The sequence below is a fragment of the Rhipicephalus microplus genome, chromosome 9 (assembly GCF_043290135.1).
Source record: "Rhipicephalus microplus isolate Deutch F79 chromosome 9, USDA_Rmic, whole genome shotgun sequence".
Classification (NCBI taxonomy): domain Eukaryota; kingdom Metazoa; phylum Arthropoda; class Arachnida; order Ixodida; family Ixodidae; genus Rhipicephalus; species Rhipicephalus microplus.
Window position 1 is genome coordinate 13686719 of NC_134708.1, and position 14128 is coordinate 13700846.

A 14128-nucleotide genomic window follows, 5' to 3' on the forward strand; every position below is an offset into this window, starting at 1 on the left:
TACCATGTCATGTAAGTACTCCTGTCGCTCGTAGTATTACGAGCCAGACAAGTCACACCAGGCAAAGTAATATGTACATTGTACATCGTGTTGTGATGTCAGCTGCCGCCAAGAGCACATGCGTGAATGTCAGTGGCATGACGTCACACTAGAGTTGCCTCTATAACTAACTCAATAAACCTGTGTTCATTCTTGTTTCACCATCCGTTACTTCAGTGGCGACGACGCGATAAACCCCCACGGACAGGGAACGGCATGGTGACGCATGCTGGACCACCTATTTTCGACGGAGGGGACAAGTGCGAAGCATATCATGTGTGATTAGAAGCTTTTTTTTAAGCCCAGGAAATTTTTAATCTTCAGAAGCATCGGGATCTTCTGGTTAGCGCCCTGAGTACCAAGACTGTAAACCTTCTGGCCGGCCGTTGTACACCTGAAAAGGTTCTGGATCTGACGTACGAAGCAGCAGTTCAAAAATTGACCGAGTACTTTGCGCCGAAAGGCAACAAGATAACGCAGTCGTATCAGTTTTTTCACAAGAAATCAGCAGGCTAACGAGTCAATGAATGATTTCCTTGTCTAGTTGCGAAAGATGGCTCAACGGTGCCATTTTGGCCAGGCGCTGGATAGAACGCTGCGCGACAGACTTGTTTGCTACCTGCGTGATGGTGGAGTTCGTCGTAATCCGCTGGCACGGTGCGCACTATCGCTGCAGAAAGCTGAGGAAGCGGCGCTAGTGGCTGAGATGGCGGCGCGCAACGTACAACATATGAGAGATGGACAAATGACTGACGGAATCAACGCACTGCGGAAAAAGCAAGAGGGGCAGCTCTCCAGGACGCCGCAGCTAAGGCGGATGGCACAATCGAGCGACGAAAAGCAGAACAGGTGCCTTTGCTGCCGCAGTGGCCACCACAGGACCACCAAGTCTAGGTTCCGCCACGCTGAGTGTTCCCGTTGTCGGAAGTGGGGGCCCCTGGCTTGCAAGTGCAAATCCAACCAACACCAGGAAAACGTAGCTCACTCTGAGGAACCATCCTCGGACAACGAGGACTACGGACAGTTTCTACTACACCTCCGTGAGTCATCGACTGCAGTGATCGGGCCAGTATGACGAACGTTTCAGTGGAAAGGCGTACCGGTGAAGATGCAAGCAGACATGGATTCACCAGTGTCAATAGTGGCCAACGCATATCCAGCACCGTCCCCATTGGCCCAAGCTTGGAAAGTCGTCGTTCCAATTGACTTGCTTTCCTGGGGAAGCTGCCTGTGAAAGGACAGCTGCAAGTTCCGGTCACCTATACGCTGGGAAAACCGTCAATGCGACGCTTGTAGTCCTCGGCTGCTCTGGCTCAAACCTGTGTGGGTGGGACATAATTCAAGCATTCCAGCTGACCGGAGGCCCAGTGCTCAACGTGGACGTCAACGACGGTAAGCTACCAAAGACTGACGAAATTTCTATTGCTGCTGCGCTGAAAGGAGAATATGGTGATCTGTTGCGCCAGGTCTAGGATTAATCAAGGTAACGTTATCCGGTTCATTTACAGTGCGTGAGGGAGTCGTACCGCGATTCTTTAAGGCCCGTTCTGTACCAAACGCGCTACGAGAGGCTGTAAATGAAGAAATCGCAAGGTTGGTTGACACGGGCATTTCGACGCAGGTTGCCAGCGCCTAGTGGGTGGTGCCTCTTGTTCCCGTCGTCAAGAAAGACGGATCCATCCGCCTGTGTGGTGAGTTTAGAACGACCATGAGCACAGCATGATACACCGAGCCATATCCATTGCTGAAGATAAGAGATATATTTTCGAAGATCGAAAGAGGGGAGTATTCAGTACAATAGGTTTGAAGGACGCATACAACCAGCTACCAATAGATAACGCGACAAAGAAGTTGTTGGTAGTAAACACTCCGAAAGGGCTGCTTTGCTTTAACCGCCTACCATTTGGGGCTGCGTCTGCACCGGTGGTTTTTCAGAAGCGAATGGAAACAATACTGCATGGTCTGCCAGGTGTACAAATATACTTGGATGATGTGGTGGTCGCAGAAAAAAAAAGAAAATTGTGACACTCTGCGCAAGGTGTTCCCGCGGTTCAGGGAAGCCCGTGTTAAGCTTCACCCGATCAAATGCAGATTTAGTCTTCCGGAGGTGGAATTCCTTGTTCACTGAATTAGCGCCGATGGTCTGAGGCCAAAGACTGAGAACATTGGCGCACTATTACGAATGCCTCGACCTACATGCGTCACCGAACTGCGCACGATACTCGGCCTGGTTACGTATTACAACGCATTTTTGGCCAACTTGGCTACCGTACTTTCACCGCTGTATGAGTTGCTAAGAAATAACACTCCGTGGAAATGGGATGCTAGGCAAGAGGATGCCTTTGAGGCAGTGAAGCGGTTGATAAAAGAGAGGCAGGCTTTGACACACAATGACCCAAGCAAAGCCATTACCTTGGAGACAGATGCGTCCTCACCGGGTATATAGGGGCGGTCTTGTATCACAGAGTGAATGGCGCAAACCAACCAATCGGATTTTGATCTCGCACCCCCTCTTCAGTCGAGCGAATTTATGCCCAGATTGAGCGCGAAGTTTTAGGGGTGGTGTTCGGCGGGACGAAGCTCCGCGAATTTTTACTCGACGTAGCGCGTTTAGAAACATAGGACAAGGGAAGGGACAGAAGGGAGCGCTTACTTCCAACACTTTACTTTAGTCAATTAGCTCTGTGAATATTTACTGGGAAACAAATTTGCATTGGTAATAGATCATAAGCCGCTGATGCGCCTTTTTAGTCCCGATAAGGTAATAACACCTTTGGCAGAGGCACGAATACAGCGTCGGGCTCTTTTACTCGGTGGCTACAAGTACTGCATTCAGTACAAACCAGGAAAAAACTTCATTGTGGCTGATGCATTCAGTCGTCTGCCCGCGCAAATGCCACACGATGACAATACAGTGAAGTCAATGCTGAAAGACGAACGAGAGTATATGTGCTCTTTGCAAACCAGCTAAACACTGGACTGGTGTCGTCGCGTTAACTGACCGATTTAACAGCACGTGATGTTTGATTAAGCCGATTATGCGTTACATTCAGGAAGGCTGGCCAAAGAAATCGCCGTCAACACAAAAAGCGTTGCAGCCTTTGTTCCAGAAGAAAGATGAACTGACTTGCAGCCATGGTCTTGTTTATTGGGGCCATCGGGCCGTGATACCCGCCGAAGCTCAGAAATCAATGTTACATGTGCTGCACGACACGCATCAAGGCATGACAGCAATGAAAAATCTGGCTCAGTCACTTTTCTGATTCCCGGGGCTTGACAAAGATATCGCTAGCATTGTGCGCGCATGTGTAGTAGGCCAGCAAAACGCATGCCACGTGCAAAAGCATGCCACGTGCTCTTGGAAGAGCCGGTTCCATGGCCGGACACTTTTGAGCGATGGTCGAGAATCCACGTTGACTTTGTTGGACCAGTGGAAGGGCGAATGTTGTTGATTGTAGTGGATTCTCACACAAAATGGATCGAGGTTGTTCCAATGAAAACAACCAGCGCAAATAACACTATTGAAGCCTTGCGGATGATCCTATCATATTCCGTCGAGAGCTTCTATGATTCCACCACCGTCATGTTACACGCTACCTGTATATAATATTGTAATTAAAAGTTACTGTTAACAGCTCTGGGTTCCTCTCCTCGACATCTCCCCGAGATTCTGGCTGGCTTCGGTCCTCTGGGCAGAACCCCGACTACATCAACGGGACTCAAGAAAGGCGCCTGGCCGCCTGCTGGTTACTGCGTTATCGACGCACCCCTCCCCGCATCAGAAAGACGCCAGACTTCATGCTTCTGGGCTTTGAACCACGTTTGCTGTTGGAAAATATTGTGTCACGACCTTTTTCTACCGCAGGCTCACTTCCCCGCAGACATTCGGCCGAAAAACCCCTATGGTGCAGGAACTATGGGGAAGGCGCCAGCTGGAGACCTGCAGTGGTACAGACTATCAGGGGTGCCCGTCTAAGCACGGTCAAAACGGAGGACGGGGAGCTCTGTGAGCGCCATGAAGATAAGCTAAGCTACCGCTTTGAGGGGCAGCCACAAATGCTGTCGGACGGGGAAGGGAAGTGTCGGCACCGACCAACGTGAACGCAGATCCGCGAGCAATCTTTCCACTTACCAGACCTACTCCTTTGCAGGTTGAAGAGCATGAGACAGGACCTGCTTCCACTGGAGTCCCGGAACAGCCTGACACGTGTACTTAATATAATGAACCCCGGTACAACCCACTTCGCAGATCAACTCGGCGTCACAAGGCACCAGACCGTTTCTAGATGTTCCCTTAAGGGAGAGGAATCGCTGTGATGCCAGCTGCCGCCAAGAGCGCATGCGTGAATGTCAGTGGAATGACGTCACACTAGAGTTTCCTATATAACTAACTCAATAAACCTGTGTTCATTCTTGTTTCACCATCCGTTACTTCACAACGAGGGGTTGACTTAAATGCCTATGAATTACAAAGGGCACGGACATAGTTGAGCATTATTTCCAGCAGCAGCAGCAGTTTATGGGTGTGTGCTGCCTTCTGCACGTTTTTTGGGTAATTGGCCGTGTCATTAGCTCACGAAAAGTTACGAGAGCCGAAAAGCACAGAATACCAGCGTTGTGCACGTTATTATAACTTCTTTCGCGCTAATTTGTAACTAGTCGTACTGTAAGTAAATTTAGCGCACTTGAGAATCCTTGGGAACACTCACACATTCACACTCGCTGTGTGCGTTGGGTGTTCCTTGAGTGGCTGCAAGTTCGAAAGTGTTAGTGCTCCCAGACATTCCAAAGTTGCGCTAAATTTACTTACGATATGACGTTACACATGGCCAAGAAGTCCACCAATTACTCCTAACGTAACGAGTACTACGCCAACAAGCAAAAGTAACAATAACAGCGCAGCAGGAACTACACAAGTGTACAAGGTAAGTCCATAATGCTTGAGAATCTTTTATTCTTCGTAGGTTCACCGCAGTAAGAAAAATTGTATATTTGACTCTTCTGGGAACGCTGAAAAGCTTGTAGCCTTTGAAAATATTCAATTTTTAGAAGACTCGTCATAATTCAGAGCAACTGAACTTCCAGTGAGTATTTTTGGCTCAAAACAGTCAGCCAATCTTGGATATCTTTTTTGAAGCTTCACTTTATTCTAGCAAAAATAAATTCTTGAGTATTTCTGGCTATATGATAAGAAAATAAATTTTGCAAATCTTGCACTTTTCAATTTATGGATGGTAGTTTTGTTTCAGTTAAACTGAACCTCAGAAACTCCGTCCTGAATAAGAAATCCTTAGAAATGTCGAATTTTCTAACATTGTAGAGGTGCACTTTTTTGTAGAACATAATCTTCAAGATTAATCTACAAATATCCGAAATTTAAAATATTTGTTGAATACTGTTTGCTGTTATAATTATGATTAATTTTACTAATGAGACTTTGACAAATACAGTAAACGTCCAATTGACAGCAGTCCCTTCAAATGTTTACTATGCTTCACCCCAAGATTTTCTCCGTACTACGGCAAAGCTACCTTTCAAGCTTGGTCATTATTGTATTGAGTCAAGAAAAGGCTGGTTCCAACATTTAAATGATGGATGCCACAGAGGTGGGTGCTCAGTCACTGCTCTTTCGGACCTAAAATTTCAGCAGGAAGTCTGGAAATTCGGACCCCACAGATTTTTAACGTGCTGAATTTTAGACGTTCTCAATATTGACGTCAACGAAGCAGATATGTGACTCCTAACTCGAAGGGAGCACTATCTGCCACATGCACTGTTCGGCCAAGTCATCCACTTCAGCTGGACTTCCACAAAAGTTCAAATAGGAGGAAGGGTGAGCCGCCAAGTCTACCCGCCAACCCACCCGCCGACGTGCAAGGACTGTAAACACGTTGAGCTCGCAGCTAGGAACGCAGTCCGGTACAGGTTAACCCATAACTCGCATCATACGCTCATGTGTTCGTACGATACGATGTCATATCGTCATCGTGTCGTACGTACGCATGAGCCTACAATGTGGTTCGGTGACTTCTTCAGCCACCTTACGGTGAGCCGTTCACTGTCCTCTATCAGGGGCGAAATCATTGAGAGGGTTTCTTTGCTGTCGTCAGCTCGTAGGTAGAGCAAATATGCAGCCTACTTGTTGGAAATGAGGCCGAATGGGGCTTCCAAACCAGTGACGGTTCGGTTTAAATCATTGCTCTCTACCGTCTTGGCTGCCTCCACGCACTTAATAACGTGGTTTAAAAGCTGGCCTGTACATTACGAAGGCCATTCTTCAATATTAGATGCTATTTTTGCTTGTTCGAGCCTTGGTGCACACGAAGGCTACTGGCTTCCTTGAAGAAAGAGGTAAATATATAGCAGTCGGAAATCTTTGGTTTTGTGATTCTTTGGTTATTTCTTAGGGTTTCTTCAAGTAGTCGAAAAGAGTTGAACTCTTTATTAGCTATAATAAGGCTCAGCTTTTTCTGGCGTCACGCTTTGTAATCATTAATCTATCCAAGTCCCTTCGGAGCTGAGGAGTCCCCCGAAAGCTTGCTGATAGCGACATTCTGTCCCTCGTGCGTACTTGAACCGTGTAGATCATACCTTTTATTTTATGATGTTATTTGAAAATATTGAATCTTGTAACATGCTGGTAGCCGAGTGTTTAAGTGTTCAGTCCGTAACCACAAGGTTGCTGTTTCAAACGACAAAGCTGGGATGTCTGGAGCACCAGGCAGGCACCCACGCATCATACTGCCCAAACTTGATCTTACATGCTGTCACATAATTTTTAAATCTAGGTGCAAGTAATGCGCACAAAAGTGCGGTGTTCCTCATAGTCCAATAAATTGTGGTGTGCCTGTTTTTTTTATGAAGAAAAAGGTTTGTTTATACAAAAATAGGAGACATACACTACAGCAGCATGAGATATTCAGGCCAAGCGTACCCATGCCACCAAGTTACCGCAAGGTGGTGATATGGTGGCATTATGTTTTCAATTTGGGGGACTATGTTCTCTACTGTAGTTTATTGTCATATTCTAGGAGTCCGTGGGCGAAAAAGTACCCATTTTATTGGCTACATCTGAATCGGTAGCTTTCAAATTACCCGTCTGGTGTTTTTTTATTGCAAACGGCAATGATTGACACATCCATGTCCACTATGTTGAATATGTATGTACACGAGTCCCTAGAAGTGTTGGCCAGTGCCACTTGTAGTCTTGTAGTGAAGGTGGTGAGTGTGAAACTTCTCACCAGATTGGAGGGAGGGGGGAACGTTACATTTGCTACAACTGCTGCTAAGGAAATCATACGAAACATAGTGTTTTACTATGGTAATTATGGCGGTTGTGTAGTAATAGTAACAGTGTGCGCCTCTTTTCGCTCAAACGAAACCTACAATTTTTTAATATTCTGTAAAATAGTCTGCTGATTGCAGTATAAAAGAAATGCTATCCTATCGTCCACTTCTAGGTCAAATCATAATTTGGCATTGTCAAGTATTGTGTCCTACCTTTAACTTTCAATACTCTTCATACTTTGTGTATCTCAATGATATAGCATTGTGAAATCTTGGTCCTCTTCAAGCTTTTCGATCTTCGATCCTATCCAGTGCATCCTACGTCGAAACCCGCATTGCCTTCCACATCCGGCGTGTGCCTCTTGGATGGGCAAGGCTATCGTCGATACACCCCTGTCCTACAGCCATGGCGTCCCCGAGTTCACAAGGATTCCTGCCTCTAACTTGCCTTCTCGTGAATGCATCGTACAAGCAAACCCATTGCTGTGATCTGCCCTTCAGTCTTCAGTGCGCGTGGGGATTGTCTTCGGAGTTGCTGTTCGTCCTCTCTCCGCTGTGGCCACCAGTGGATGAAGACTGGGTGAAAGGGTGCATCCCGTGTTGCCTCCGCAAAACAAGCCACTGTTCTCTGGATTCACCCTGGGCTACCAGCTACCATTCAACTGCTGCGCAACACCTCCGCGTCGCTGATCAACAACCTATTATCTTAAAGAGACATTTGAAGAATAGTCCCAAGGCTTACAGTTGTCTATTGCGCCTCAAAATTATATGCTGTTCAAGGGCCATACAGTGGATAAAGAGTGGATGACAGTATGCATCTCGTGTGGCCTCCACGAAACATGCCAGTGAACTCTGGGATATGGTCCCATGTTAATCCACGACTTCATCCAAGTACCCGTTGTATCTTTCCCTAATTTTCCTGCCGGCATGTGCTTTCCAACTTGGCAATCAGAATTGCATAGTTCGCCCTGTCAGTTAACATGTGGTGGTGTTTTTAGCGACTATGTCAAATGGAATTGACCCATATTCTGTATTTACCCACACAAGCGTAAAATTTGCTACAGTGTTTCCCCATCATTCTCGTACTTCACGCGACCATATGCCACTGCCGTACGATTGATAAACCCACGGGCATGTTTTAAGCCACGATAGAGGCATTAGTTCACTGTTTGTAATGTAGTGGCATGTCGATGCTGATTTGTATCAAAGTGCATGACAAACTGGTTAACTTAATAGAAATTTATCTATCTGTATTGCAAGGAGGCTCAATTCTGTTTGTGCACGTGAGCTAGGTGTGTCTTGGGCGCCACTTTAATTTCAGCCATACACGGCTGAACTCGATGCTTATTTGTTCCGGTCTCAGGGCTTTTGTGCAGATGCTGTCAGCACGTTCCTTGTAACTTTTTTTCTGCAATTAAGTAGCTCAGCTGAAGCTTTGTCAATCGTTGCGTGCGATTGCCGATGCTTTTGCATGCGATTGCTTCAGCCATCCTTGTTGGCGGTATCCCGAGCATTGGAATATGGTCCAATGTTAATCCACGACTTCACCCAAGTACCCGTTGCATCTTTCTCTCATGTTCCTGCTGGCATGTGCTTTCCAACTTGGCAATCTGATTTGCGTATTTCGCCCTGTCAGTTAACATGTATGAGCACAATTATGCCAAAATGTAGACAGCGTGACTGTGGGTTTACGTGGGTGCAGGCCATAATCGTGGCAAAAACTTGTCTGATATAGGAGCCTATTTCAACATTCTTTACTTGTAACACTTACCTTTTTATTTAAAATGTTGCTCCTATATTTCTCTATGTAGCTTTGTTGAAGATATATGGAGGGACCCCGGTACCTCTCTGACCCCCTTATATATTTGCAGTGGGGCAGCAAAGCAGGGCTTCTTGCTCTCAGCGTGACGACTTTTTGTGTGTTCTAAACTATTGGTAGGTTGCATATTAGGAAATGGTACATGCCTACTGCAATAATTGAAGCACAGCAGCCAGCTCTCTTGGTCAATAATGAAATAGTCCTGTTCATGGACTCTGCAATGTTTTACAACAGGTGAAACCACCGGCCAATCATATGTTATCATTCTCGAGTACATATGCATTGGTGCAGGCTTGTGAGTATCTGATTTAAAGAAAAAATGCTGCTCTCTTATGAAGTTGCATCATTCAGTCTAGTAGGCCGTAGAGATTATTTGGAGGTAATTACTAGTGTGCCATCATTCAATCAAAATGTCCGGAAAATTTTGTGTTAAGTTGCCTTTCATTTGCTGCTCTGCACATTTGCTGCTGTACATGTTTCTTTTCTACTATTGCTTCAGATTTATTAAGTACATTTAGTCCTTTGCCCTTGTACTCTTTCTCTTCCTTTGGCTAAGACTTATTGTCGCTACATGGTTTGTTCGATTGAGAGTATGCATCAGTATAAAAATATTTTGTCCATTCTAACCATTAGCGCTACCATATGTCGTCTTTACCCAGTGAAGTGTGAATTCCATTGTAACTGCCACATTTGTTTCCAGACTATACCTACAGCTTCCCGAACTAATTTCCCAAAGCGCTTCTGCTATCGTGATGTTCCGCGTTGTTTCTGTTCCAAAAGTAGATCGTGGTTGCTTATATTTGTTCAGATAGAGCGTACATTCGGCTATTTTTCTTAATTAGTGATCTTTGATGTTCAAGTGGTAGAGCACTACTCTGAGCAATCGGGCTTGGTGGCCAACAAAGTGGCCCTTTATAAATGTCATTCATGGAATAGTTTTTCAAACATTGAAACGATACATTGCAAAGCTTCAATGATACGTAAACGAAGTTGGCTTCCAAACAAAACTTCCAAAACTGTACGAACTAAGAGAATTGAACGCGAATATTGTGCCAATTCATCTTCCTATTGCTTGAAGTTCTAACTGTAAAATGCCAGACACTGACGTCCAGAGGTGAAGTATACAACTGAAGTTACAGATGCAATCTTGCTTCTTTGAATAAACATCTTTGCTGGGTCAAAGCAGGCATTGCATGATGCTGCCTGGAGCGCCACAATGGTGACTTCTAAAGTGATGAAAGAGCATCGGCCTTTTGGGACTGTGGGTGCCGGAATGTTCATTTTGTGGGTCATGTTTGATGTCGTACAGCTCTTTCACATATCCTTGGATCATTGCCAAACTGAACAAATTTGCTTCTAGAGTAAAGTGAACAAAGCTTCTGGTATTCTGAAAGCTTTGAATAAAGTTCATTAGTGTAAGTAATGATGTAGACAGTGGCTGACAAGCGAATCACGTGCTGTAATATTTTCTGGCATGACATGTCCCAGAATCGTTCAAAACAAATTGCTGAATTCTTCGGGAATCTTTTACAAAGGTAAGTTTGGCCAACCATCGTTGTTGGCCGTTACAAGTCGGGGATGCTGCCAGCGCAGTAGCAGTTACCCCCTTATCACAGCCTCTCCCTTAGCAATCTCTTTCTTGTTTCGTTTAAGAGGAAACGCTCATATTGAGAACAGCACATAAGTTCAAGACTACAAGCCCATTTTCCACATAAAACAAAATTCGGCGTACTTTAGACCAAGAAGGTCAGCCCTACATCTTTTGAAAAAATTCAAAGCTGCCCTGACTCACAACGTACATTGAAAGCAGTCCGAAAGGTAGGGCGTCCTTATCAAGATACGAACTTAGCCTGATGCCACTGCTTACACTGCGCACTTACCATGCATATCACTACTACCTTACCCAAACAAAAAGGTTGCCCTGAAGCATTTGCTTCACCGCAGCGCATGTCGACAACCAGTCGAAAAAGTTTGATTCCTTATCACCCATGATAAGGCTCAACTTTTTTGTGACGTCAGTACATGCAGCAATGGATCAACCAGAAGTATATAAAAAAATTTTCCAAGAGAACGTTTCTGCGTTTGCTTCACCGCAATGCAAGTCCAAAACCACTGGAAAAAGTTCAGGCCCTTATCACCCATGATAAGGCCCAACTTTAGTCTGACGTCACACCTTGCCGAATTCATGTATTTTAGCTTTCGCGGGTGTCTAAAACGGTTCCGAAAATTTTCCCGCGGTCTGTGTTGTTCGGAAGCCACCTGGCAGTGACAACTGGTGGAGACGGTTGAGCGCCAGTGCTCTCAATAAAATACTACCCCATTTTTTTTTGTTACGCCCTCTATCTGATCACGTGTTTCAGCAGATGACAGGGAACAGTACTTTTGGTGTGACGTCAGACAAATGTTGAGCCTTATCACGGGTGATAAGAAGCTGAAATTTTTCACGCGGTTTTCCCACGAACCTCAAGTATGCATAAATGGCCCGCCATTGCGAATGTTGAAGTCTGAAGCTTAGCATTACTTTTGTCGCAGATTCTCTATCAATAAATGCTAATCACCACATCCAGGACTAACTCCAGAAGCCTACCGTTCACTATGTGCTATTAATTGCTGGTCATCCGGCTGTTCTATGCCACCTTCAGAAAGTTCCCAGCTCAACTGGGGAAGGTGCTAATGCAAATGCGAGTAGGACTGGTTGTTCACAGTACATTATTACTCGTGAAACAGCTGGAAAATGATGCTTACGATGAGAAAACCAAAAATAAGGGACGAAGGACAGCTGTAAGCCACAGCTCAGTGTTTAATAAAAAATGCAACGACGGCTTGCGGTATGTTTTTTTTCTTTATTGGAAACATACTTTATTGGTACTGTCAACCTACCATGCGTATGGAAAATAGGCTTCCAACACGCATGAACTATCTCCTGAAACATTCGCTTCAGAGTAATAAACATCCAAAACCACTCGAAAAAGTTGAGGCTCTTATCACACATGATAAGGCCCAACTTTTGTCTGACGTCACACATTGCCTATTTCACGTATTTTTGCTTCCGCGGGTGCAAAAGCGGTTGAAAAAATTTTCCCACGGTCTGTGCTGTTAGGAAGCCAACCTACAGTGAGATCTGGTCAGCTTTGGTGTGACGTCAGACAAATGTTGAGCCTTATCTAGCCTGATAAGAAGCCGAACTTTTTGCGAGTGATTTAGGACATGCATTGCGGTGAAGAAGGAGCACCAGGGAAACTTTTAGCGAAAAAATCACAAATAAGCTCAAATGCCCGCCACTGCGAAGGTTGAAGTCTGAAAAAAGCTTAGCATTACTTTTGTCGCAGATTCTCTGTCATTAAATGCTAATCACCCCATCCAGTACCAACTCCAGAAGCCTACCGTTAAGTATGTGCTATTAATTGCTTGCCCTCCGGCGGTTCTATGCCACCTTCCGAAAGTTCCCAGCACAAATGGGGAAGGTGCTGATGCAAATGCAAGTAGGACTGGTTGTTCGCAGTACAATAATACTTGTGGAAGAGCTGGAAAATGATGCTTACGATGAGAAAACCAAAATAAAGGGACGAAGAACAGTGGTGAGTCACAGCTCAGTGTTTACCAAAAAATGCAACGACGGCTTGCGGTATGTTTTTTTTTTCTTCATTGAAAACATACTTTATTGGCACTGTGAACCTACCATGCGTATGGAAATTAGGCTTCCAACATGCATGAACTATCTCCTGAAACATTTGCTTCACCGTATTAAACGTCCAAAACCACTCGAAAAAGTTGAGGCTCTTATCACACATGATAAGGCCCAACTTTTGTCTGACGTCACACCTTGCCTATTTCACGTATTTTAGCTTCCGCGGGTGCAAAAGCGGTTGAAAAATTTTTCCCACGGTCTGTGCTGTTGGGAAGCCAACTTACAGTGAGATCTGGTGAGCTTTGGTGTGACGTCAGACAAATGTTGAGCCTTATCTAGCCTGATAAGAAGCCGAACTTTTTGCGAGTGATTTAGCGCATGCATTGCGGTGAGGAAGGAGCACCAGGGAAACTTTTAGCGAAAAAATCACAAATATGCTCAAATGCCCGCCGCTGCGAAGGTTAAAGTCAGAAAAAAAGCTTAGCATTACTTTTGTCGCAGATTCTCTATCATTAAACGCTTATCACCACATCCAGGACCAACTCCAGAAGCCTACCATTCACTATGTGCTATTATTTGCTTGCCATCCGGCTGTTCTATGGCACCTTCAGAAAGTTCCAAGCTCAAATTGGGGAAGGTGCTGATGCAAATGCCAGTAGGACTGGTTGTTAATACTTGTGAAAGAGCTGGAAAATGATGCTTACGATGAGAAAACCAAAATAAAGGGACGAAGGACAGCGGTAAGTCGCAGCTCAGTGTTTAATAAAAAATATGCAACGACGGCTTGCAATATGTTTTTTTTCTTTATCGGAAACATACTTTATTGGTACTGTGAACCTACCATGCATATGGAAAATAGGCTTCAAACATGCATGAACTATCTCCTGAAACATTTGCTTCAGAGTAATAAACGTCCAAAACCACTCGAAAAAGTTGAGGCTCTTATCACACATGATAAGGCCCAACTTTTGTCTGACGTCACACCTTGCCTATTACACGTATTTTTGCTTCCGCGGGTGCAAAAGCGGTTGAAAAAATTTTCCCACGGTCGTGCTGCTGGGAAGCCAACTTACAGTGAGATCTGGTGAGCTTTGGTGTGACGTCAGACAAATGTTGAGCCTTATCTAGCCAGATAAGAAGCCGAACTTTTTGCGAGTGATTTAGGACATGCATTGCGGTGAAGAAGGAGCTCCAGGGAAACTTTTAGCGAAAAAATCACAAATATGCTCAAATGCCCGCCGCTGCGAAGGTTGAAGTCTGAAAAAATCTTAGCATTACTTTTGTCGCAGATTCTCTATCATAAAATGCTAATCAGCACATCCAGGACCAACTCCAGAAGCCTACCGTTCACTATG